Below are 24762 nucleotides of genomic sequence, written 5' to 3'. Positions count from 1 at the left end.
TTATTTCTTGTACCTGCTGTAATGAGGATCTTTTTATGTCACCTGATGCAACATAAATGAGATGCATGGAGTTCAGTTGATTGAAGATCTCAAACAGGTTTATTAACAGTTAACTATTATATACAGTGTAGAGCTAACTATTTATATGACTTGCCTCTTGGTGTTCCAGTTACAGAGTGACTCTGGCTTATAGTCACACGACTGCATCCTAGCACATTGCTTATTAGGATACGAAGATCTTAAAGGGATATCACTCTTAAAGGCAATCACACAACATCCCCCTTCTTTCCAAAGATAAGTCTTGTATGCTAAAAGTGAAAATATATAACATTAGATAGCATCAGAATTATTTACACATGAACAGAGATTGTGAAATTTACAAATGTAGAGGCTTAGGAGTCCATATATAATTTGGTGGTTTGAGATCTCTTCCTGATCTGGTTATGGTATAACCTTCTGGGGATGTGGATTTCACTCTTGGCTGTCCTGGGTTTGCAAGCATGTTGTCAATGCATTGGCTGCTGTCTTGTTGATCTGTCACACCCCCACTGTGAGAGTGTACTCCCTCGAGTCCACCATGCACAATTAGAGTACTGCACACCTCTCTCAGTTGGCTTCGGTTCCTTCTCAATACTGCTCTGCTAGATGTTGTAATCTCGTTGCACCCAGGCTCACTGCACACTCTGGACACCTCTGCAGGCAGCCATGTTTTCATTGTGGGGTGTCTGACCCTGACCTTCTGTCCTACATGTTGCTGAGGTAATTCCGCCCCTGTGTGTTGGTCATGCACCATCTTCATTCTCCCCTGTTTTTCGAGCAGTGTCTCCTGCACCTCAGAGAATTTGGATAGATGATGGCTTGGCAGAGTCATTCGCAATTGTCTGCCAAATGCGATATGGTGACGGTAAGCACATATCCAGAGGGGTAGCTCTGAGGTGCAGCATGGCACATAAAAATCTTGTTTCGTTGCCCTGCACTTTAGGAAAAGTGCTTTGACTGTGTGGACCATTTGCTCGGCGAAACCATTAGATCTAGGGTAATGTGGTAAGGATATCACATGGTTTACACTCCATTTGGTGCACATTTCCCTGAAAGGTTTGCCCGTATACTCTGGCCTATTGTCAGAAATGATTTCTTCAGGTGCATCGAATAGACTGAATATAGCTCTCAATGTGTCTGCGACATCTGTGCTTGATGTGTCTTTTACCTGTCCGACAATTGGACATATAATGTCGAATATAAAGTCGTCTCCATTAACAGAAAATAGATCAGTGGCGATTTTGGACCAATGGACTGATGAAATCTCGTGTGGGTGTAGATGTGTTTCTTTGTGTTGTTGCAGCTGGTGGCTCTGGCATGCCTCACACATCCTCACTAAGCTTTCGATGTAATTATTGATCCCTGGCCAATAAACAGTGTCTTGTGCCAGCCATCTTGTTCGCTCTATGCCCATCTGACGTTGGTGAAGTTTTTTTAAAATTCGTTTCTGGAATACGACGTAGCTGGCTAGGCTAGCATTTATTATCCATCCCTAATTGCCCTTGAGAAGGTGGTGGTGAGCTGCCTTCTTGAACCACTGCAGTCCATGTTAGGTAGGTACACCCACAGTGCTGTTAGGAAGGGAGTTCCAGGATTTTGAACCAATGACAGTGAAGGAACAGTGATATAGTGCCAAGTCAGGATGGTGTGTGGCTTGGAGGGGAACTTGCAGGTGGTGGTGTTCCCATGCATCTGCTGCCCTTGTCCTTCTAGTTGGTAGAGGTCAGGATTTAGAAGGTCCTGTCTAAGGAGCCTTGGTGCGTTGCTGCGGTGCATCTTGTAGATAGTACACATAGCTGCTACTGTGCGTTGGTGGTGGAGGGAATGAATATTTGTAAATGGGGTGCCAATCAAGTGGGCTGCATTGTCCTGGATGGTGTTGAGCTTCTTGAGTGTTGTTGGAGCTTCACCCATCCAGGCAAGTGGAGAGTATTCCATCACACTCCTGACTTGCGCCTTGTAGATGGTGGACGGGCTTTGGGGAGTCAGGAGGTGAGTTACTCGCCACAGGATTCCGAACCTCTGACCTGTTCTTGTAGCCATGGTATTTATATATCTACCCCAGTTCAGTTTCTGTAATCCCCAGGATATTGATAGTGGAGAATTCAGCGATCGTAATACCATTGAATGTCAAGGGGACAGAGTTAGATTCTCTCTTGTTTGGGATAGTCATTGCCTGGCACTTGTGTGACGTGAATGTTACTTGTGACAAGATGTCGTGTTGGAGAGCTTTGGGCACAATCACTTGTTTTCCCTTGAAGGTGACACCTCTCGAGATACCGAGTTCATCTCTGTAAGGCCAGAAGCATTAGAGTGTTTCTGGAACCTCTTTTACCGTGTCAGGCAGCCTTCCATGACAACTCTCCACAGTGCCTTCAGTTGTGAGTCATTGGCTGCTTCTGACTGCAGTTTATTTATTTATTTAGAGATACAGCACTGAAACAGACCCTTTGGCTCACCGAGTCTGTGCCGACCAAGAACCACCCATTTATACTAACCATATAGTAATCCCATATTCCCTACCACCTACCTACACTAGGAGCAATTTACAATAGCCAATTTACCTATCACCTGCAAGTCTTTGGCAGTGGGAGGAAACCGGAGCACCCGACGAAAACCCACACCGTCATAGGGAGAACTTGCAAACTCCGCACAGGCAGTACCCAGAATTGAACCCAGGTCCCTGGAGCTGTGAGGCTGCGGTGCTAACTACTGCGCCGCCCAAATGTGACCAGTTTGTGCTGACCAAAATGCAATAAAACGATTTTGAGCACATCCTCCACTTCGATGTCTATGCTGTCTGCTTGTAGATCCAGTGGAACTTCTTAATTCTTGCTCAGATTTGGCAATCTGCTCAGCGTATCTGAGGTGACCATTTTGGTACCCGCTTTGTAGCAGGTGTTGAAGTCATACCCCTGTACCTTCACTGAGAGTCGCTGTATTTGAGGTGGTGCACTTGTCAATGATTTGCGCCAGATCATCTCCAGTGGTTTGTGGTCAGTTTCCACCATGAACCGCTTACCAAACAGGTAAGTGTGGAACCTTGTGATCCCAAACACCAGAGCAAGTGAATCAGGCTCTATGTTTGAATAATTGGACTGTGCTGGGGATAAACATTTGGACCCAAATGCAATCTGTTTGCCATCTTGTAGCATGCATGCTCCTAGCCCTTTCAGTGAGGCGCCAACTTCCACAATCTGTAACCTCATGGCCGGCATATTCCCCACTCTACCATTACCATCAAGCCAGGAGACCAACCCTGGTTCAATGAAGAAAATGAGGTGTCAACCTGGTGAAGCTACAACACAGGACTACTTAAGTGTCAAACTGCATAAGCAGCAAGTGATAGACAACTAAGCGATCCCATAACCAACGGATCAGATCTAAGCTCTGCAGTCCTGCCACATCCAGCCATGACTGGTGGTGGACAATTAAACAACTAACTGGAGGAGGCGGCTCCACAAATATCCCCATCCTCAATGATGGGGGAGCCCAGCACATAAGTGCGAAAGATAAGGCTGAAGCATTTGCAACAATCTTCAGCCGGAAGTGCCGAGTTGATGATCTATCTCGGCCTCTTCCCGAAGTCCCCAGCACCACAGATGCCAGACTTCAGCCAATTTGATTCATTCCGCGTGATATCAAGAAACGACTGAAGGCACTGGATACTGCAAAGGCTATGGGCCCTGACAATATTCTGGCAATAGAACTGAAGACTCGTGCTCCAGAACTTGCCACGCCCCTAGCCAAGCTGTTTCAGTACAGCTACAACACTGGCGTCTATCCAGCAATGTGGAAAATTGCCCAGGTATGTCCTGTACACAAAAAGCAGGACAAGTCCAACCCGGCCAATTACCGCCCCATCAGTCTACTCTCAATCACCAGTAAAGTGATGGAAGGTGTCATCGACAGTGATATCAAGTGGCACTTGCTTAGCAATAACCTGCTCAGTGACGCTCAGTTTGGGTTCCGCCAGGGCCACTCAGCTCCTGACCTCATTACAGCCTTGGTTCAAACATGGACAAAAGAGCTGAACTCAAGAGGTGAGGTGAGAGTGACTGCCCTTGACATCAAGGCAGCATTTGACTGAATATGGCATCAAGGAGCCCTAGAAAAACTGGAGTCAATGGGAATCAGGGGAAAACACTCTGCTGGTTAGAGTCATACCAAGCGCAAAGGAAGATGGTTGTGGTTGTTGGAGATCAATCATCTCAGCTCCAGGACATCACTGCAGGAGTTCCTCAGGGTAGTGTCCTAGGCCCAACCATCTTCAGCTGCTTCATCAATGACCTTCCTTCAATCATAAGGTCAGAAGTGGGGATGTTTGCTGATGATTGCACAATGTGCAGCACCATTTGCGACTCTTCAGATACTGAAGCAGTCCATGTAGAAATGCAGCAAGACCTGGACAATATCCAGGCTTGGGCTGATAAGTGGCAAGTAACATTCGCACCACACAAGTGCCAGGCAATGACCATCTCCAACAAGAGAGAATCTAGCCATCTCCCCTTGACATTCAATGGCGTTATGATCACCGAATGCCCCACTATCAACATCCTGGGGGTTACCATTAACCAGAAAATGAACTGGAGTAGCCATATAAATACCATGGCTACAAGAGCAGGTCAGAGCTAGGAATCCTGCGGCGAGTAACTCACCACCTGACTCGCCAAAGCCTGTCCACTATCTACAAGGCACAAGTCAGGAGTGTGATGGAATATTCTCCACTTGCCTGGATGGGTGCAGCTCCAACAACACTTAAGAAGCTCGACACCATCCAGGACAATGCAGCCCACTTGATTAGCACTCTATCCACAAACATTCACTCCCTCCACCACCGACGCACAGTGGCAGCAGTGTGTACCATCTACAAGATACACTGCAGCAACGCACCAAGGCTCCTTAGACAGCACCTTCCAAACCTCTACCAACTAGAAGGACAAGGGCAGCAAATGCATGGGAACACCACCACCTTCAAGTTCCCCTCTCGGTCACACACCATCCTGACTTGGAACTAAATTGCCGTTCCTTCACTGTCACTGGGTCAAAATCCTGGAACTACCTCACATGGACTGCAGCGGTTCAAGAAGGCAGCTTACCACCACCATCTCAAGGGCAATTAGGGATGGGCAATAAATGCTGGCCGAGCCAGCGACACCCACATCCCATGAATTAATCAAAAAAAAGAAAATTACCGCACTGTCATTGGTAATGCATATGCAGCCAGGCATGTTTTCTATAATTCTGTCCATATGTTGTTGAAACAGATCTTGACTGACAGATAAGCCAAAGGGTAGTCATTGGAAGCAGTATCTTCCAAATGGTATTCTGAAGGTGGTGACTTCTTGAGATTCCTTAGCTAGGTGTACTGACCAAAATCCATGTTTGGCAACCAACTTGGAGAACAATTTGGCTACTATGAATTTGGGATTCAATTCCTCTAATGTTGGAATCTTGTGGGGGCATCTCTTTAGGGGGAGGTTTAGACACTTCAGCTCTAGACGTACCATCCTTCTTCAGTACGCATGTAATTGAGTTGCACCAGTCTGTGTTATGATGCACACCACGGATGATGTCATTGCGTTCCATGTCATCTAACTCGCGCTTAAGTTTTTCTTGAATGTCCACGCTGCATTTTCTGGGAAGGTCAATTGACGGAATTGCATCCTCCCTGAGGTATCGTACAGCATTGCCTTTGAAATTTTCCATGGCATCGAACCTGTATGGGTACATTTGTTGTAGGTCATGGACCGACCACAAATGTTCTACCTAGTAGACACGAGCGGACCAGCAGTGGCAGGACTAACAGCTTGTAAGGACGCAACATCATAACCATCCATGAGGTTACTACTCTTGGTCCCTTCTGCTGTAATGGGTACCTTGGTGACCCCGAGGATGGTTATGATGTTGAGTCCTTACAAGCTGATAGTCCTGCCACTGCTGGTCCGCTCATGTCTACTAGGCAGAACGTTTGTGGTTTCCATGCCGACTTGCCGTATCTGCATTGCATTATTAATGTGTCACTGCAAGGGTTGGGTGACCCGTTGTATGCAGATAACTTGTCAGTTATCGGTTGTATCATTGATCTCCAATGACTCCAGTATATATCTTTGAGGATTCAGACTGGTAGGATATTTGCACTAGCACCTGTGTCAATTTTGACCTTGAGTGCATGTTTGCCAGCTTTCTTTGGGCTGTTAATAGTGGTGAAAGTTTCCAGTTGTTTGACAAACAAACCATAAGGTGAAAATTGCTATTGGGAATGAAGACTAACAGGTTAAATACATCTAGACTTTCTGAAGATGATCTAAAAGACCCAAGTAAGATATGGTCTACACTGGAAGACCAGTTAAATGTCAAACTTAACTTCAGCATAAAGCATCTTCACGGAATCACAGGATCATTACGGTGCAGAAGAAGGCCACTCAGCCCATCGTGTCTGCACTAGCTCTCTGAAAGAGCAATTCCCTCAGTTCCATTCCCCCACCTTCTCCCTGTCACCCTGCACAGTCTTCAATGTATGTCGTTCAGACAGCAACCCAAGGAGACGATAGATCAGTCTGTTAGTTGCTGTAGAGAAAAGGGGCATAATTACGACTTTTCAGAGGCTGAGCTAGCTGACAGAATTATCGACCTTGTGATAGCTTCTAACCATATCAAAGCATTCCAAAAGGATATTCTCAATGAACCCAAAGGCTACAGCTTGGAATCTTTGCTTAAAAGGCAGGTGCAAATTTGAAGCCATCCTTATGGGTAGGCAGAGTTTACAAGTTCTGTGCACTACGTCCACCATTCGCATGGTTGCCAATGCAACCAAACTTAGTAAGCCATGTAGGCAGTGTGGCCTCATACATTCATCAAGAAATTGTTCAACCTTCCATGACATTTGCAAGTCATGTGGCACCAGAGGGCACTGGAAACTCCAATGTAAGAAACCAAAGCCAGAACAGATGGCTCGATATCAGGATCAGCCACAGTGGAATGCACGACAGGTACAGCATCCCAACAGACAGAAGGAGTGTTCCAAATTCCACAAGCAGAAAAACCACAAGATGACCAGCAGACCGCAAGATTGGAAGGTGAGGATAACCAAGGCGCTGTCACACAAAGTGAGCAGGCATTCCATACTGTCAACATCATAGAGCATATTGACACGGTGGTACCTTCTGAAGCCTTTGCCAATATCCACATTATATGCCCACAAATGCCTGGGAAACATACACTGGACCAAACAGACACAGGTGCTAGTGCCAACATTCTACTGCTTTGCATTCTGAAGAACATGTATCCACAGAAATGGCAAGTTATGGCTCAAACGACCACTGCCAAATTCACAGCATACAATGGCTCAGAGATTCCATCGCTGGGATCCATTACACTCAAATGCCGATACAACAATTCACCATAATCACGCCAAACATTTTACATCATGGACACCACAGGTCCATCAACTGCAGGACTACCAGTGTGCAGAGTCCTGACCTTGGTTGCCTTTCATAGCATCAACATGATGATGGCGAAGACAACTGATCACAAGGACAACTGCAGACGATCTGTGATGTGCAGGAGCAGGTACTACAGGAGCTGGGCCACACACTCAGTGAATCAAAATGCAAAATCAAGACAATCAAAGAAACCAACAAGACATTGCAGTGTTGAACTGGAAACTGACCTGAAGATTGAGAAGGAGTGGGGGTGGGCACTACAGAATGACCTTCAGAGGGAGAGAGACACCATCTCAAAGCTGAGAGCACAAATACAGCAACTCAGCACCCTGAAGAAGGAATTCCTTTGATTATAAGAAGACATTGAACAAAAGGTACAATTACGAACACCCATTGGCAGTACACTGCAAAGAAATCGATGCATATGAAGAAAGTACCAGACCAAGAAACACCGTAGCCGAATTGTAAGTCGAACACGATTGAAGACATGATCCAAGCACAACACTCCTATGGACAACCAGGGTTGTGAGATCAGACAGCAAACTCAAACCAACTTCACAATAACAAGTCTGGATGTGTCAGTAAACCACCAATACGCTTCAGAGATTTATAAGTTTATCACTTTGTATAATCATATATTGAAACACAATAGTTTTCTCTTGATGTAATGTAAATAGTTCAGATTGTTTAAGGATACAATTTTAACTGAGAAAAAAGGGGGATGTTGTATACCTTTAAGGGGCGTGCCTAAAACTGCTGTATCACCAGACAGGATGTGATGTATGTAATCATCAAGCAGAAGTTAGGAGCAGTCAGAGACACCAGATGTGTTAATTTACCTCCCAGTAATTGTTGTACATAGTTTCATATCTTCAAATAAAGAACCCACTTATTTGAGTTATGAATCCTCCTGGTGTAGTTGGTGTGTTTGTGTTAAAGAAAGAGAAACACAAAAAAGTTACTTTTGCTACTCTCTTCCTTTTTACATAATTGCAGAAGATCTTACCACCTACTTTTACATTTCTGGCTAGTTTACTCTTATATTCTATTTTCTCCCTGTTTATCAATTTTTTGGTCATCCTTTGCTGGTATCTAAAACTCCCAATCCTCAGATAACAACTCTTGCTGACATTATAAGCCTCTGCTTTTAGTCTAATACTATCCTTAACCACTTTAGTGAGCCACAGATGAATTTACTTTCCTATGGAGATTTTATTTCTCAATGGAGTGTAGGTTTGTTGAGAATTTTGAAATATTTCTTTAAATATTGGCCATTGTTCATCTACCATCATACCTTTTAATCTAATTTCCCAATCTATCTTAGCAGACTTATCCCTCATACCTATATAATTGGCTTCATTTAAGTCCAATACTCTAGTTTCGGACTAATGTACAACACACTCAAACTCAATCTGTAATTCTATCATATCACCAACCAGTGGGAAAGATATAGTGGAATAAATTTGGAAGGAAATTACAAAGAGGGGCTAAAAGTAAAGACTAGTTATAATGGGGTATTTGCATTATCCTAATATAGAATGGAATAATAATAGTGTAAAGGGTGGAGGGTGGGGGGGAGGATTCTGAAGTGTGTTCAGGAGAATTTTCTAGCTCAGCATGTTTCCAATCCAAGGAGGAAGAAGGCATTTCAGGACCTGTTTCTGGGAATGAGGTGGGTCAAGTGGATCAAGTGGCAGTAGGGGAACATTTTGGGAGTCATAAGGTTTAGGTTAGCTATGGAAAAGAACAAGGAGCAATCCAGAGTAAAAATAATTATTTTTAGATGGCCAATTTCAGTGGGGTGAGAACAGATCAGACCCAGGTAGATTGGAAACAAAGATTAGCCCAGGCAAAACTATAATGTAACAATGGGTTGCCTTAAAAGAGGAGATGGCTTGGGTACAGTCAAGGCTTTTAAAAAATTCTTTCATGGGATGTGGGCAGAATTTGCTATCCATCCCTAATTGCCCTTGAACAGAGTAGCTTACAAGGCCATTGCAGAGGGCAGTCATGAGTCAACCACATTACTGTGGGTCTAGAGACACATGTAGGCCAGGTAATTTCCTTTCCTAAGGAACATTAGTGAACTAGATAGGTTTTTATAACAATCAATGATAGCTTCATGGCACCATTATAGAGGTACATGTCCAGTTCCTGATTTCTATTAATTCATTCAATTTAAATTCCACAAGCTGCTGTGGTAGATTTGAACCCATGTCCCCAGAATATTAATCAGGCCAATACAGTATTAGTCCAGTGATATTACCATGATGCCACAGTCTCCTCATAGAGCTATTCCCATCAAGGGAAAAGATAGGATAAACAAAGCCAGAGCTCCCTGGATGACAAAAGAGATAGAGAGTAAGGTGAAGTAGAAAAAGGGTATGTTTAACAAATGTCAGGTTGCTAATACATGTGAGAACCAGGCTGAATATAGAAAGTTGAGAGGGGGAGTGAAAAAAGTAATAAGAAAAGCAAAGTGGGAGTATGTCTTTTTTAAAATATTCTTTCAGGGATGAGGGTTCTTGACAGAGTAGATAGGGAGAAATTGTGCCCACCCCTGAAAGGATCAAGAATGAGAGGGAACAGATTTAAAGTAATTGGCAAAAGAAGCAAAAGTGACATGAGGAAAAAACATTTGTACACAGCGATTGGTTAAGGCCTGGAATGCACTGCCTGAGATTGTGGTGCAGGCAAGTTCAATCAAGGCATTAAAAGGGAATTAGACTGTTATCTAAAATGGAAGAATGTGCAGGGTTATGGGGAGAAGACAGGGGAATGGGACTAGATGCATTGCTCATTTGGGAGTCAGTGCAGACATGATGGGCTGAATGGCCTCCTTCTGCACTGTAACAATTCTGTAATTCTGTGAAGAGGACTTAGACAGGCTGGTGGAATGGCTGGACGTGTGGCAGATGAAATTTAACGCAGAGAAGTGTGAAGTGACATATTTTGGTAGGAAGAATGAGAAGGTGCAAAACTAAATAAACGGAACAATTCTAAATGGGGTGCAGAAGAAGTCTTTTTGACTGTGGGAGGAATGGGGTGGGGTGCATGTACATAAATCACAGAAGGAGGAAGGGCAGGTTGAGAAAGTGGTTAATAAGGCATATGAGATCCTAGGCTTTATAAATAGCAGCTTAGAGTACAAAAGCAAAGAAGTTATGGTGAACCTGTCTGAAATACACTTTTGGCCTCAACTGGACTATTGTGTCCAATTCTGGGCACCACATTTTAGGAAGGATGTGAAAGCATTAGAGATGGTGCGGAAAAGATTTTGGAGAATGGTCACAGGGATGAGGGACTTCAAATACTTGGATAGGTTGGAGGAGCTGGGGCTTTTCTCCTTGGAGAAGAGAATATTGAGAGGCTATTTGATAGAGGTATTCAAAATCATGAGGGGTGTGGACAGAGTAGATAGGGAGAAACTATTCCCATTGGCAGAAGGGTCGAGAACCAGTGGACATCGATTTAAAGTGAATGGAAAAGAACCAAAGGCGACATGAGGAAAATCATTTTTACGCAGCGAATTATTAGGATCTGGAATGCACTGCCTGAGAGTGTGGTGGAGGCAGATTCAATCATGGCTTTCAAAAGGGAATTCAATAATTTTCTGAAGAGAATGTCGTTGCAGGGCTATGGGGTAAGGGCTGGGGAGGGGTCTAGCTGTGTTGCTCTTGCAGAGAGCTAGTAAGGACATGACAGGTCAATTTGGCTCCTTCTGTGCTGTAACCATTCTATGATTCTATGATATGATTACTCTTTCCCAAAGGTGGCGCAAGGGTGGCACAGTGGTGCAGTGCTTAGCACTGCAGCCTCACAGCTCCAGGGACCCGGGTTCGATTCTGGGTACTGCCTGTGCGGAGTTTGCAAGTTCTCCCTGTGTCTGCGTGGGCTTTCCCCAGGTGCTCCGGTTTCCTCCCACAGTCAAAAAGACTTGCAGGTGATAGGTAAATTGGTCGTTGTAAATTGCCCCTAGTGTAGGTAGGTGATAGGGAATATGGGATTACTGTAGGGTTAGTAAAAATGGGTGGTTGTTGGTCGGCACAGACTTGGTGGGCCGAAGGGCCTGTTTCAGTGCTGTATCTCTAAATAAAAAATAAAAATAAATAAGGATCCCTTACTATGAAATTGGTAATTAAACCCATCTCATTACACAAAACAAGATCTAAAATAGCCTAAAATAAAAGGCAGATACTGGAAATCTGAAATAGAAACAAAAAATGCTGAAAATACCCAGCAGGTCTGGCAGCATCTGAGTTAACTCTGCTTCTCTCTCCACAGGTGCTGCTAGACCTGCTGAGTATTTCCAGCATTTTTTGTTTTTGTATCTAAAATAACGTCTTCCTTGGTTTGTTCCACAATGTAGTGTTCTAGGAAACTGCCTTGAATACATTGCATGCTCCTGTCCACCAAACTACTTTTGCCAATTTGATTTGTCCAGTCTATATGAAGATTAATGTCTCCACAATTATTGCATTGCCTTTATTACAAGCTCCTCTTATTTCTTGATCAGTACTCTGTCCAACAGTATAGCTACAGATAGGGGGCCTATAAACTATTCCCACTAGTGTTTTCTGTGCCTTGTTATTTCTTATCTGCACCTATACTGATTCTACTTCCTGCTCTTCTAAGCCAAGATCTTTCCCCACTAATCTCCTTATGTCATCCTTTACCATCAAGCCTCCCGTCTCTTCCATTTTGTACGTCTTTTCAAAACATCAAGTACCCTAGAATATTTAGTTCCCAACTTTGGTCACTATGCAAGTACATTTGCCTCTGTAATGGCTATTAGGTCAAAACCATTTATCTCTATTTGTGCCAGCAATTCATCTATCTGTTCTGAATGCTTAGTGTATTCAGATAAAGTGCCTTTAAATTTAACATTTTACCATTTTTCCCTGAATTTACCTTATTCACTGATGCATTATGACTGTTAAACCTTTTGTCCTGTCCTGTCACATTGGTCATCTTTACTCAAATCACTGCACTACTCTGTGGCCTTGACTTTTCTCTTTAGATCGATAAATTTCCCCTTACTTGAACCCTCCCCCCACCATTTTAGTTTAAAGCCCAATCTATAGCGTCAATTATGCGATGGCCAGAATGCTGATTCCAGCCTAGTGTAAATGGAACCCGACCCAAAAACAGCTCCTTCTTTTCCCAATACTCAAAAACTCTGTCTTCCACACTCCTCTTTGAGTGACACATTCAACTCTCTGATCTGTTTCACCCAGTGTCAATTTGTGCATGGTTCAGCTACTATTCCAGAGATTATTAACTTTGAATCAGATATCATAGAAATTTACAGCACAGAAGCATCTATGCCTCTTTCATTTCCCCTTTCTTCACTGTCATGATCCCTTTGCCCCTTGTCCCGAGTTGACAACCAACGACCCACCATTCCAGAACTGAGTCTCTTTTGAATGAGTAAATGGCTCCCCTCGACTCTCCTGAGGTACTTTCTGCCATGCCCATTGTGGCACCTATCAAAGGGACAGCTCCCAACTGTCTCATCCTTCAGTCTGGGTGCTGCCCAAGGTTTAATTTCCAACTTCAACCCATGCTGACATTTTCCATTTTTAATTCTTTTGTCTGTTCAGTGAACATTGAAGTTTGTCAAGTAGAAATTTAAGGAAATAGATAAATCATAAGGATAGGTTCTATCAATTCAAGCTGCACAGAACTTTGCACTCCAGAGTGCATATTGGAAATTTGTGCATGGATATCCTTGGCTCTGCAGGATATTCTGCTGATTGATGGTTAGAATGAAAATTCCTGTAGGGCTTATGGACTTCTGCCTGAATTTCCAATATGTGCACGATGCTGGAGTGCTAATTCCTAAAATCTACCCTATAATTATTATCCTGTAGGAGACCCAGGAATTTAAATATGTTGCAGTATGGGGAGATGTAATATCAGTGGTAATATCACTGGGCTAGTAATCTAGAGACCGATGCTAAGAGTCTGGGGACAAGGGCTCAAATCCCACTATAGCAGCTGGTGGAATTTTAATTCAATTAATAAAAAAAGTTCATGAATTGAAAGTGAGTCTAGTCTCACCATGAGACTACCATTGATTGTCATAAAAAACCACCTGGTTCACTAGTGTCCCTTTAGGGATGGAAATTTGCCATCCTCACCGACATGTAACTCCAGAAACACAGCAATGTGGTTGACTCTTAATTGCCTACTGAAATGGTCTAGGAAGCCATTCAGTTGTGCAAAACTGCTATTGAAAAGGAATAAAAGTGGATGGAACATCTGGCATCAATCTAGGTACTGGAAATTACATTTTCAAATCCAGCCCTGATGACCTTTCAAAGTCCTCCTTACTAACATCTGAGGGCTTGTGTCAAAATTGGGAGAGCTATCCCACAGACGAGTCAAACAAAAGCCTGATATAGTCATGCTCACAGAAACATAGATGACATCCAAAGTCCCAGACACTACCATCACCAGCCCTGGGTATGTCTTGCCCCAGCGGTAGGACAGAACCACCAGAGGTGACGGCACAGTGGTATACAGTCGGGAAGGAGTTTCCCTGGGAGTCCTCAACTTTTACTTTAGACCCCATGAGGTCTCATGGCATCAGGTCAAACAGGGGCTGATTAACACCTACTGCCTTCTTTCAGCTAATGAATCACTACTCCTCCATGTTGAACACCACTTGGAAGAAGCGCTGAGGGTGGCAAGGACACAGAATGTACTCTGGGTGGGGGGACTTCAATGTCCATCTCCAAGAGTGGCTTGGTAGCACCACCACAGATCAAGCTGTCTGAGTCCTGAAGGACATATCTGCCAGACTGCGGCAAGTGGTGAGGGGAAAACATACCAGACCTTGTCCTCACCAATCTACCTGTTGCAAATCCATCTGTCCATGAAAGTATTGGTAGGAGCGACCGCCGCACAATCCTTGAGGAAACCAAGTCCTCTCTTCACACTGAGGATACCCTCCATCGCATTGTGTGGCACCAACACTGCGCTAAATGGGATAGATTCAGAACAGATCTAGTAGCTCAAAACTGGGCATCCACGATGCGCTGTGGACCATGAGCAGCAGCAGAACTGTATTCAACCACAATCTGTAACCTCATGGACGAGCATAAACCTCATTACTATCAAGCCAAGGGATCGACCCTGGTTCAATGAGGAGTGCAGGACAGCATGACCAGGAGCAGCACCAAGCATACCTAAAATGAGGTGTCAACTTGGTGAAGCTACAACACTGAACTACTTGCATGCCAAAAGTGGAAGCAGCATACAATGGACAGAGTAGGCAATCCCACAACTAACGGATCAGATCAAAGCTCTGCAGTCCAGCTACATCCAGTCTTGAATGGTGGTGGACAATTAGACAACTAACGTGAGGAGGAGGCTCCACAAACATCCCCATCCTCAATGATGGAGGGGGGCTCAGCGTATCAGTGCAAAAGAAAACACTGAAGCATTTGCGACCATCTTCAACCAGAAGTGCTGAGTGGATGATCCATCATGGCCTCCTCCTGAAGTCCCCAGAATCACAAATGCCAGCATTCAGCCAATTTGAAAGGTCATTGACCTGAAACTTTAACTCCTTTCTCTCTCCACAGATGCTGCCAAACCTGCTGAGTATTTCCAGCACTTTCTATTTATTATTAATTATTGGCTTGTTTCTGTGACAGGTAACAAAGGTTTCAATATTTGTGATATATTACTGGCTTCTTCCTTATGTTCTACCTTCACTGCTGTGTGTTGTAATTATTTAATCACCGTACGAACCCTCACCAGAGCTGTGGTTTTAGGTAAGGAGTTTATGGAGAACAGTTCAAATCACATTAGCAATAATTGTGGTTGTTGGAAAATTTTAATTAAGCCATAATTATGGCCTTTTTAAAAGGAGGAATGTTACCATTTTGTTGGATGAAGGTGGTGTGTATTGATACTCCGTAATGACAAATACAAGTGACAAGATGATAGTTTCCCTCTCTTTCCTTCCCTCTTCTCCTGAAGGTGCTGATTTGTGCTTGAACACAGCTCCATACCTGCTAGCTCTCCATATGTAAGTTCACCAAAGTGACGATTCTTCTTGTGTGAAGCTAGACCATAGAACAGAGAAACATTATGGCACAGAAGGAGGCCATTCAGCTCGTCGTGTCCGTGCCGGCTGTAAAAAAAAATAGCCGCCCAATCTAATCTCACCTTCCAGCTCCTGGTCCATAGGCTTGCCAGTTATAGCTCTTCAGGTGAATGTCAACGTACCTTTTAAAAGAGTTGAGGGTTTCTGCCTCCACCACCATTCCTGGCAGTGAATTTCAGACACCCACCACCCTCTGAGTGAAAAAGCCTTTCCTCATGTCCCCTCTAATCCTTCCAGCAATCATCTTAAATCTGTGCCCCCTGGTAATTGACCTCTCCACTAGGGGAAACAGGTCCTTCCCGTCTACTCTATCTAGGCCCCTCATAATTTTGTACATCTCAATGAAGTCACCCCTCAGCCTCCTCTGTTCTAAGGAAAATAACCCTAGCCTATCCAATCTTTCCTCATAGCTGCAACATTCATGCCCTGGCAACATTCTTGTAAATCTCCTCTGTACTCTCTCCAGAGCAATTATTTCCTTTCTGTAATGTGGTGGCCAGAACTGCACGCAATACTCCAACTGTGACCTAACCAGCATTTTATAAAGTTCCACCATTACATCCCAGCTTTTGAATTCTATACTTCGGCCAATAAAGGAAAGTATTCCATATGCCTTCTTCACCACTCTATCTACCTGTCCTGCCACTTTCAAGGACCTGTGGACGTGCACTCCAAAGTCTCTCACTTCTTCTACCCCTCTCAATACCTTCCCATATAGTTCAGAGTTCAGAGAGATACAGCACTGAAACAGGCCCTTCGGCCCACCGAGTCTGTGCCGACCATAAACCACCCATTTATACTAATCCTACACTAATTCCATATTCCTACCACATCCCCACCTGTCCCTATATTTCCCTACCACCTACCTATACTAGGGGCAATTTATAATGGCCAATTTACCTATCAACCTGCAAGTCTTTGGCATGTGGGAGGAAACCGGAGCACCCGGAAGAAACCCACGCAGACACAGGGAGAACTTGCAAACTCCACACAGGCAGTACATTGAACCTGGGTCGCTGGAGCTGTGAGGCTGCGGTGCTAACCACTGCGCCACCCCCAACTTCTCCAATCTATCTTCATAACTGAAGTTCCTCATCCCTGGAACCATTCTCATGAAACTTTTCTGCACTCTCTTTAATGCTTTCATATCTTTCCTAAAGTGTAGTGCCCAGAACTGGATGCAACACTCCAGCCGAGGCTGAACTATTGTTTTATACAAGTTCAACATAACCGCCTTGCTCTTGTACTCTATGTCCCTATTAATAAAGCCCAGGATACTGTATGCTTTATCAACTGCTCTCTCAACCTGTCCTGCCACCTTCAATGACTTATACGCATATACACCCAGGTCCCTCTGCTCCTGTACCCACTTTAGAGTTGTACCCTTTATCTTGTATTGTCTCTCCATGTTATTCCTACTAAAATGAATCACTTCACATTTCTTTGCATTCATTTGCCACCTGTCCGCCCATTCCACCAACTTGTATATGTCCTTTCGAAGTTCGACACGATCCTCCTCAGTTCACAATGCTTCCAAGTTTCATATCCACAAACTTTGAAATTGTGCCCTGTACACCAAGGTTTAGGTCATTAATATAAATGAGGAAGAGCAAGGGTCCCAACACTGACCCCTGGGGAACTCCACTACAAACTTTCCTCCAGCCCGAAAAACATCCATTAATCACTACTGTTTCACGTCAAACAGCTAATTTTGTATCCATGTTGCTACTGCCCCTTTTATTCCATGAGCTACAACCTTACTCAAGTCTGTTGTGCAGCATTGCATTAAATGCCTTTTGGAATATTATGTGTTCCCTCACTTTATTTGCCCTCGCCAAATGCATTACTTCACACTTTTCTGGATTTAATTCCTTTTGCCACTTTTCCACCCACTCAACCAAACCATTGATATCATTCTGGAGTCGACTGCTATCCTCTTCACTATCAACTACACGGCCAATTTTTGTGTCATCAGCAAATTTCCCAATCATGCCTCCCACATTTAAGTCCAAATTATTAATATATACCACAAATAGCAAGGGACCCAACACTGAGCCCTGTGGAACACCAGTGGAAACCGCTTTCCATTCACAAAAACATCCGTCAACTATAACCCTTTGTTCCCTGTCCCTAAGCCAATTCTGGATCCAACCTGCCACATTCCCCTGTATCCCATGGGCTTTCATTTTACTGACCAGTCTGCCATGTGGGACCTTGTCAAATGCCTTACTAAAGTCCATGTAAACCTCACCCACTGCACTACCCTCATCAATCCTTCTTGTTACTTCCTCAAAAAACTCAATTAAGTTAGTAAGACATAACCTTCCCTTAACAAATCCATGCTGACTATCCCTGATTAATCCATGCCTTTCTAAGTGGCAGTTTACCCTGTCCCTCAGAATAGATTCTAACAATTTACCCACCACCGAGGTCAGACTGACCAGCCTATAATCATTTGGCTTTTCCCTCGCACCCTTTGTAAACAATGGTACAATGTTTGCAGACCTCCAATCCTCTGGTACCTCACCTGTATCTAGTGAGAATTTGAAGATGATCCTCAGCGCAACTGTTATTTCCTCCCTGGCTTCCTTTAACAACCTGGGATGCAATCCATCCAGCCCTGGTGATTTATCCACTTTCAAGGATGTCAGATCCTCTCGCACTTCCTCTTTCATTATGCTTATCGTATCTAATATTTCACACTCCTCCTCTTTAACTACAATGTTTACATCAACCCTCTCATTTGTGAAGACAGAGACAAAAAACTCATTAAGAACCCTGCCCACATCTTCTGCATCCACGCATAAATTCCCTTGTATATCTCTGATAGGCCCTACCCTTTCCTTAGTTATCCTCTTGCTCTTAATGTACTGATAAAACATCTTTAGGTTTTCCTTGATTTTTCATGTCCTCTCTTTGCTTTTCTAATTTCCTTTTTTACTTCATCCCTGCACTTTCTATATTCCTCTAGGCTTTCTAAAGTATTAAGATTTTTGTGATTGTCATAAGCTTCCTTTTTCTGCTTTAGCTTACCCTGTAAACTTCTAGTTAACCAGGGGGCTGTAGATTTGGCAGTACCACCCTTTGTCTTTGTGGGGACATGCCTACACTGTGCCTGTAGTATCTCGCTTTTGAATGCCTCCCACTGCTTGGCCACTGATTTTCCTTCAAGTAGCTGTATCCAGTCCACTTTCGCCAGGTCACCTCTCAGTTTCTTAAAATTTGCTTTCCCCCAATTTAGAGCTTTTATTCCTGTTTTATCTTTGTCCTTTTCCATGATTATGCTAAAACTATTATGCTCGCTTTCTCCAAAATGGTCATCTATTGCTACTTCATCTACTTGCCCAGCTTCGTTACTGAAGAATAAATCTAGAATTGCACCCCCTCTCATTGGGCTTGTTACGTGCTGGCTAAAAAAGTTCTCTAGACCGAAAGTTTCAGCAAGTTACTCAATTTTGTAGGAGGCCTGGTAGCATGTCCCAATTATCCTCTATATATAAATCCAGTTGGAATCCATCCAGCACCTCTTGACTCCACAGAAACATTGTTTAAAGAGTAAAAAAGGAAGCTCACCTGACACCTACCCTGTTCATCGCCGAGTCATTTCTGCATGGGGTCCTTCAACAGACATTAGGCCCCCTAATTTATATATTTAAAGGGCCTAACTCCTGTTTTTGCTGTCTGCCTGGGACATCTGGATAAAGAAGGGCCTGATGAACTCAGCAGTGGTACCAACACTTGTGAGGATTTGGAGCAGGCTGTTAGCTGATAAATTGGTATGTTTTACGCCGTCTTATGCCTGATATTTCTATCCCTTTGGATATTTTATTGAGTGTTTGTAGACTGAAAAAGAAAGCTTTGCCAAAGTAAACTGCATTGTTGCTCCCCATCTCCCCAAAAGCTATGCGGCAGTACAAAGGGAGCTGTGTTCCAGCAGAATAAATACTTTTGGCTACCAGCTGTCTGATTTGCACTGCTACAATGGACAGGCAGCAGTGGAAAGTGTAGGCTTGTCTCTCTGACAGCAAGAAGTTTTGAAATTCACCCAATGACCAGTATGTGTAGAAAGCATCTTTTAGCTTCATGAATTGTTGCCAGGGACTGAAGTACTGCTTGACACAAGGGACATGATGCCGTCCTAAATTTAGAGCCAATTATTTAAACTTATGCATGCAAAAAAATCAATAGAAATGTGTAATGCTAATATTTAATTAGGACTTTGTACGCTGTTACAAGACACCTTTTACTTTGTTCGAGACAGCTTTGGATGCTTTAAGTGTGATTTAAATTCTGAAACAGTTAATTACCGTGGTGTGTCATATCAAAAGAAATAATTGGAAATCTTAGGCACATATCGAACACTTGTTTTCAACCTGCCCGTCATAACAACACATTTTACTGAAAGACAGGCCCAGATCAAAAGGTGCCAATTTAATTGTTCAAGATTCACGAAGCAATTAGGAAGCAGCATAAGTTAGTAGCTGCTACGGAGTCTGAGTGAAGAGCTCTTGGAGCCAATTCAATGGGCACGACTTGGTAGCGTTTCATAGGTCATTGTGGAAAAATATAATAAACAAAACAAGTGGGTGATTCAACAATGGTTTTCGTGACTGAACTGCCTTGTATGGCAGCATCAGTAATTGAAAAGAGGCTTTGACAAATTGAACAGGACAAAGCTGATTCCAATAGAGATTTTGTCTATTGACAGAACATGACAGAAAATAATTAGGTTTCAGTGTAAATGACCTTCACTGTATACAATCAGTTTACAACACTTTCTTCAAGCTCTTCATATTATTTTTCTCTATTTTTATAGCTATGAATAAAGTTAGAAAAAGCACAGATGGTAATAACCAGGAGAATATTGATCGCACAGTGAAGCCCTTTTGCAATGAGTTGGTTTTACAAAAAATCAAATACACAGATAGGTTCAAAGATAATTCCAGAATCTCCTGCAAATTTTCAACATAACTATGATTTAAGAGTGGCATTGTGTTGCTTTGTTCTGAAGACATTTGCAGTTATCCGATTTACGCTGTAACAGCACCAGTGTGAATTTCAACAATCATTCGTGCCATTTTCGAGATACGTCCGTCAAAAGCCTTTGCAACTCATTTACATAGCTCTGGCCCCAGTGCAAAAGACAAGCTCACGCGAGGTTCCTAGATTTTTGGGCATGTAGATTTATGCACAAAAATTTAGGCCAAAGTGGCCTTAATTGAGATTTCTGGAGTTTTATCATGATTTTCTGTCATTTGTATCAGAAGTTCACTGAAATCCTGGTTGTCTCGATATTGCCTTGGTTTAGGCAGAATGAATTATCTTTGAATAACATGGATCAGATGGAAACCTACATTGGCCATTGAAAATATCAATGATTAATTTTGCCAACTCATTATTATTTCAGGAGCAAACATTGCTCGTGGGTTAATCTATTTGGATTTAATTCTGGCTTCTTGCGCATCCCTGATTTTAATCGTTTCACCATTGATGGCTGTGACTTTGGCTGGCTAGGCCCTAAGCTCTGGAATTCCCCCCACCGAAGGCTGGATTTTAAGAGCCTGCTGCCGATCTTGGCGGTATGCTCAAAAAATGGCCGCACACCCAAGAGCTGTCGCGATCTCACGCACTGCACCTCATTTAAATAGCTGGGACGGCCTGCCCCCTCCCCCAATCATGTGGAAGGGGCGGGCTGTCCGTCCCCAGAAATGGCAGGTGCTGGTGTAATTTTTAAAGGGCGGCCAGTCCTGCCGGTCAACTTGAATTTTTAAAGATGCACCCCCCAAAATTTATTAAATAAATTTCTAATGTCCCTTTCCCACCCCTTCCCAAAAGCAATTACATTAACTATTTTCCCTTTTCCCTCCCCAAAACACTTAACTTTTAAATCTGACCTCTCCCCCCAACCCCCCCAAGACTGCACAAAGTTTAAAGTTCACCCGTCCCACCATCCCCGACACCAATTATGTTTATTTGACCCTGTTTCCCCCCCACCCCCTCACTTAAAATATTAACTCCTCCCCCCTCCCCACCAGCGTCACACCGCTTTCCCCTGTTGTGGAATTGAAGGCACGAGAGTGCCGGTCGCCACACCAAAGATCGCGGTGGGCCCAAAAGATTGAAAGTAAGTTCATTTAAATTTATGCATGTAATTAATTTAAATATTGAAATCCAGGTCCCATTGTCCAGCAGTGGGGGTGCTACCAGCGAGCCTCACCGTCACCGGGAGGATCGGGTCGGACCCTCCCGGCGTCGGCCTCCGTGGCACATCGATGCCAGCCCCATCTTTTGGCCCCCTCTGCCAAGCAGCCCGACATCTTGGGCTTGGTAAAACCCAGCCCGAAATTTCTCCACCTCTCTTTCCTCATTTAAGATTCTCTTTCAAGGCTACCTCTTGGACCAAGCTTTTGATCACATTTTCCCATATCTTTTTAGGTGCCTTGGTGTCAAATATTCTTTGATAATTCTCCTGTGAAGAACCTTGGGATGTTTTATTATGTTAAATAAATATAAAATGCAAGTTGTTGTCAAAAATAACTTTGCAAAGCTAATAAGTTGAAATGTGCAGTTTGTGTTGATGATGTTGTAGGATGCTAAATGAAAAGATACATTTTGAAGATGTTATCTCTGAAAACTGAGAGCAGTTATATTTCTAGAGGACAGTAAGAATTTCTTTCTGTGGGGAGGGGTGTCAATACAGTTCCCAATGATATGCATGGTGCAGATAAAGAAGCCATATATAACACTTGGCCCATAGTATTTCACAGATAAGATTACTCAACACTGTAATTACAGGTAAAGTTGAAATTTGCTCTTTTCTGTCATACTGTCACTTGTAGAACAAGCAAATATTCAAATTACTTTCTGAGGGATAAATTAACTATACAAATAACATTGTGTGAAGTTTTATGTCACTATGTGACAGCATTCAATTAATTTGAAAAGTTAAACTTTCTCAGTACGGTTCCATTCACACACCCGCTACTAATTCTATCTCAGTTATAACATACAATACACCTTCATGTGGAGCCTGGAGCTGCAGGTATGTTCCTCCAACCTTCACAACCCTCCCGAGAGCTGTTGTCATCGTACATTCACCTGATGTGTTTTTTTGGCACTCCCAGATAGAAAATCTTCCATCAATTTAGTTGTTAAATATGCCAAGATTCTATTTGAAGACAGGTGAAAACAGAACCAAATTGTCACTGAAATTTGGTTCAGTTAATGCAGACCTGTTTGCAAATAGTCCTTCCATATTGAAAATTAAAAATATATTGATGCTGAAAGTAGCAATTAATGAAATCTAAGGATGCTATAGTGAACTGCTATCAACCTTGCTGACTCTCTATCTGCAGATTCCTTAAATTTACAATATAATTCGATAACCAGACTTCCAAGTTCAAGTTAGTGAACGTGTGAAGATGAACTTGGTTAAATGGTGCAATTAAAGTAACACTTTTGGTATCCCAAGAACTCAGTCATTGGGTCATTTATGGCACAAAAGGAGGCCATTCAGCCCATCGAGTCCATGCCGGCTCTCCATGCAGCTATTCAGTCAGTCCAACTCCCCCGCTCAATCCCCGCAGCCCTGCAAGTTTATTTCCTTCAAGTGGCCATCCAACTTCCTCTTGAAGTCATTGATTGTCTCCACTTCCACCACCCTCGTGAGCAGTGAGTTCCGGGTCATTACCACTCACTGTGTAAAAAGGTTCTTCCTCACATTCCCCATGCATCTCTTGCCCAAAACCTTCATTCTGTATCCCCTAGTCAATGGCATCCCATTCACTGAAAAAAAACTGGATTTGAATACAGATTAACCACACATTGCATTAACATCTAAGTATCCAAATCCCACTTTGACACCAAAACTGTCTGGACCTGACTGTCCTAGACCTTTCATAATGACATTCGTTGGCTATTATCTGTGTGCATTGGATTTAAAAATATTTTTTTGATGTTTTCGCATGTTCAGAATGTGCCTCAACTGAACATGAGTTAAGTTCAGGACAGGAAGTTTCCAGTTATAAAGATTTGGAAAGGTAAAATACTTATGATGTATCATCTTTGTGATTGATGGAACAGATATTCTTCAGCCCCTCCAAAATACTCTTATCAGGCTCTCTCTTTCATGTCTTGCAAACAAGGCTGGAGCTGATCTTGATCATGAGCATGGCAATGGAACAAAATTAGCCTCTACCACCTCCAAGTGTTGAGGGTGAGGGGCAAAAAAATCAGTTACTGACTTCTGGGGAGAGCTTATAGTTCTGTACAGACTTAAATTTTGCTTTAAGTATGCCACCTTTTATCAGACTCACTGGAGGCTATTTTCATTACAGTCCATTTTTCAGTTGCATAACTGATTTCCAGCGCACATCCAAACCAGGAGGCATGAGAAGTTTGGCTTTGGCGACATTGTAATAAATGGTTGGAAGTGTCAGCATCTCCAGAGACTGGGATTCATATGACTGGGTGGAATTTGGACCTCTTGCCAGCCAGCAGCAGCCCTCAGGTAAGCCCTGGAAAGAAGAGGTTGTGGCAGGTTTGGCAGGGAGGGAGGGGTGATGTGTGCAGCAGAGATTGTAGGTTGGCAGTAATATAATAGTATTGCTGTGGAGACAGGGAAGCCCTCCTGATCCACATTCAAGTAAGTCTTTAAAAAGAAAATTATCTGTTGACATTTTCTGGTTAGACTGCAGCAAACTCCTGAAAGTCTGATTGGAACAGACCCACCGCTTGCTCCTCTCAGCACTGACAAAGTTCTCCATGGGGTCTTCAAATAAGTGTTAGGCTTAATGCTTGTTTTAACTATTTCTGTCAACTGCCTAAAAGAAAGCCCTGGCAAATTTCGCAGTCTCCTGAATGTAGGTACAGGCCATCACATGATAATTTTGTAATTGCTGCATCCATTTTATGCCTGTAAAATGGACACAACCATGCTGAATTCCCTTCCCATTGACTGTAGATGAATCTGTCTAATTGTAAACGATACAAGAGCCTTGTGTATCTTTGGTCACACGTTTTAAAGAAATTGAGTAACTCACCTCCTGACTCCCCAAAACCTGTCCACCATCTACAAGTCACAAGTCAGGAGTGTGATAGAATACTCCCTACTTGCCTGGATGGGTGCATCTCCAACAACACTCAAGAAGCTCAACATCA

This window comes from Heterodontus francisci, chromosome 7 (genome assembly GCF_036365525.1).
Source record: "Heterodontus francisci isolate sHetFra1 chromosome 7, sHetFra1.hap1, whole genome shotgun sequence".
Taxonomy (NCBI): domain Eukaryota; kingdom Metazoa; phylum Chordata; class Chondrichthyes; order Heterodontiformes; family Heterodontidae; genus Heterodontus; species Heterodontus francisci.
Note: the sequence above shows the minus strand (reverse complement) of the source record.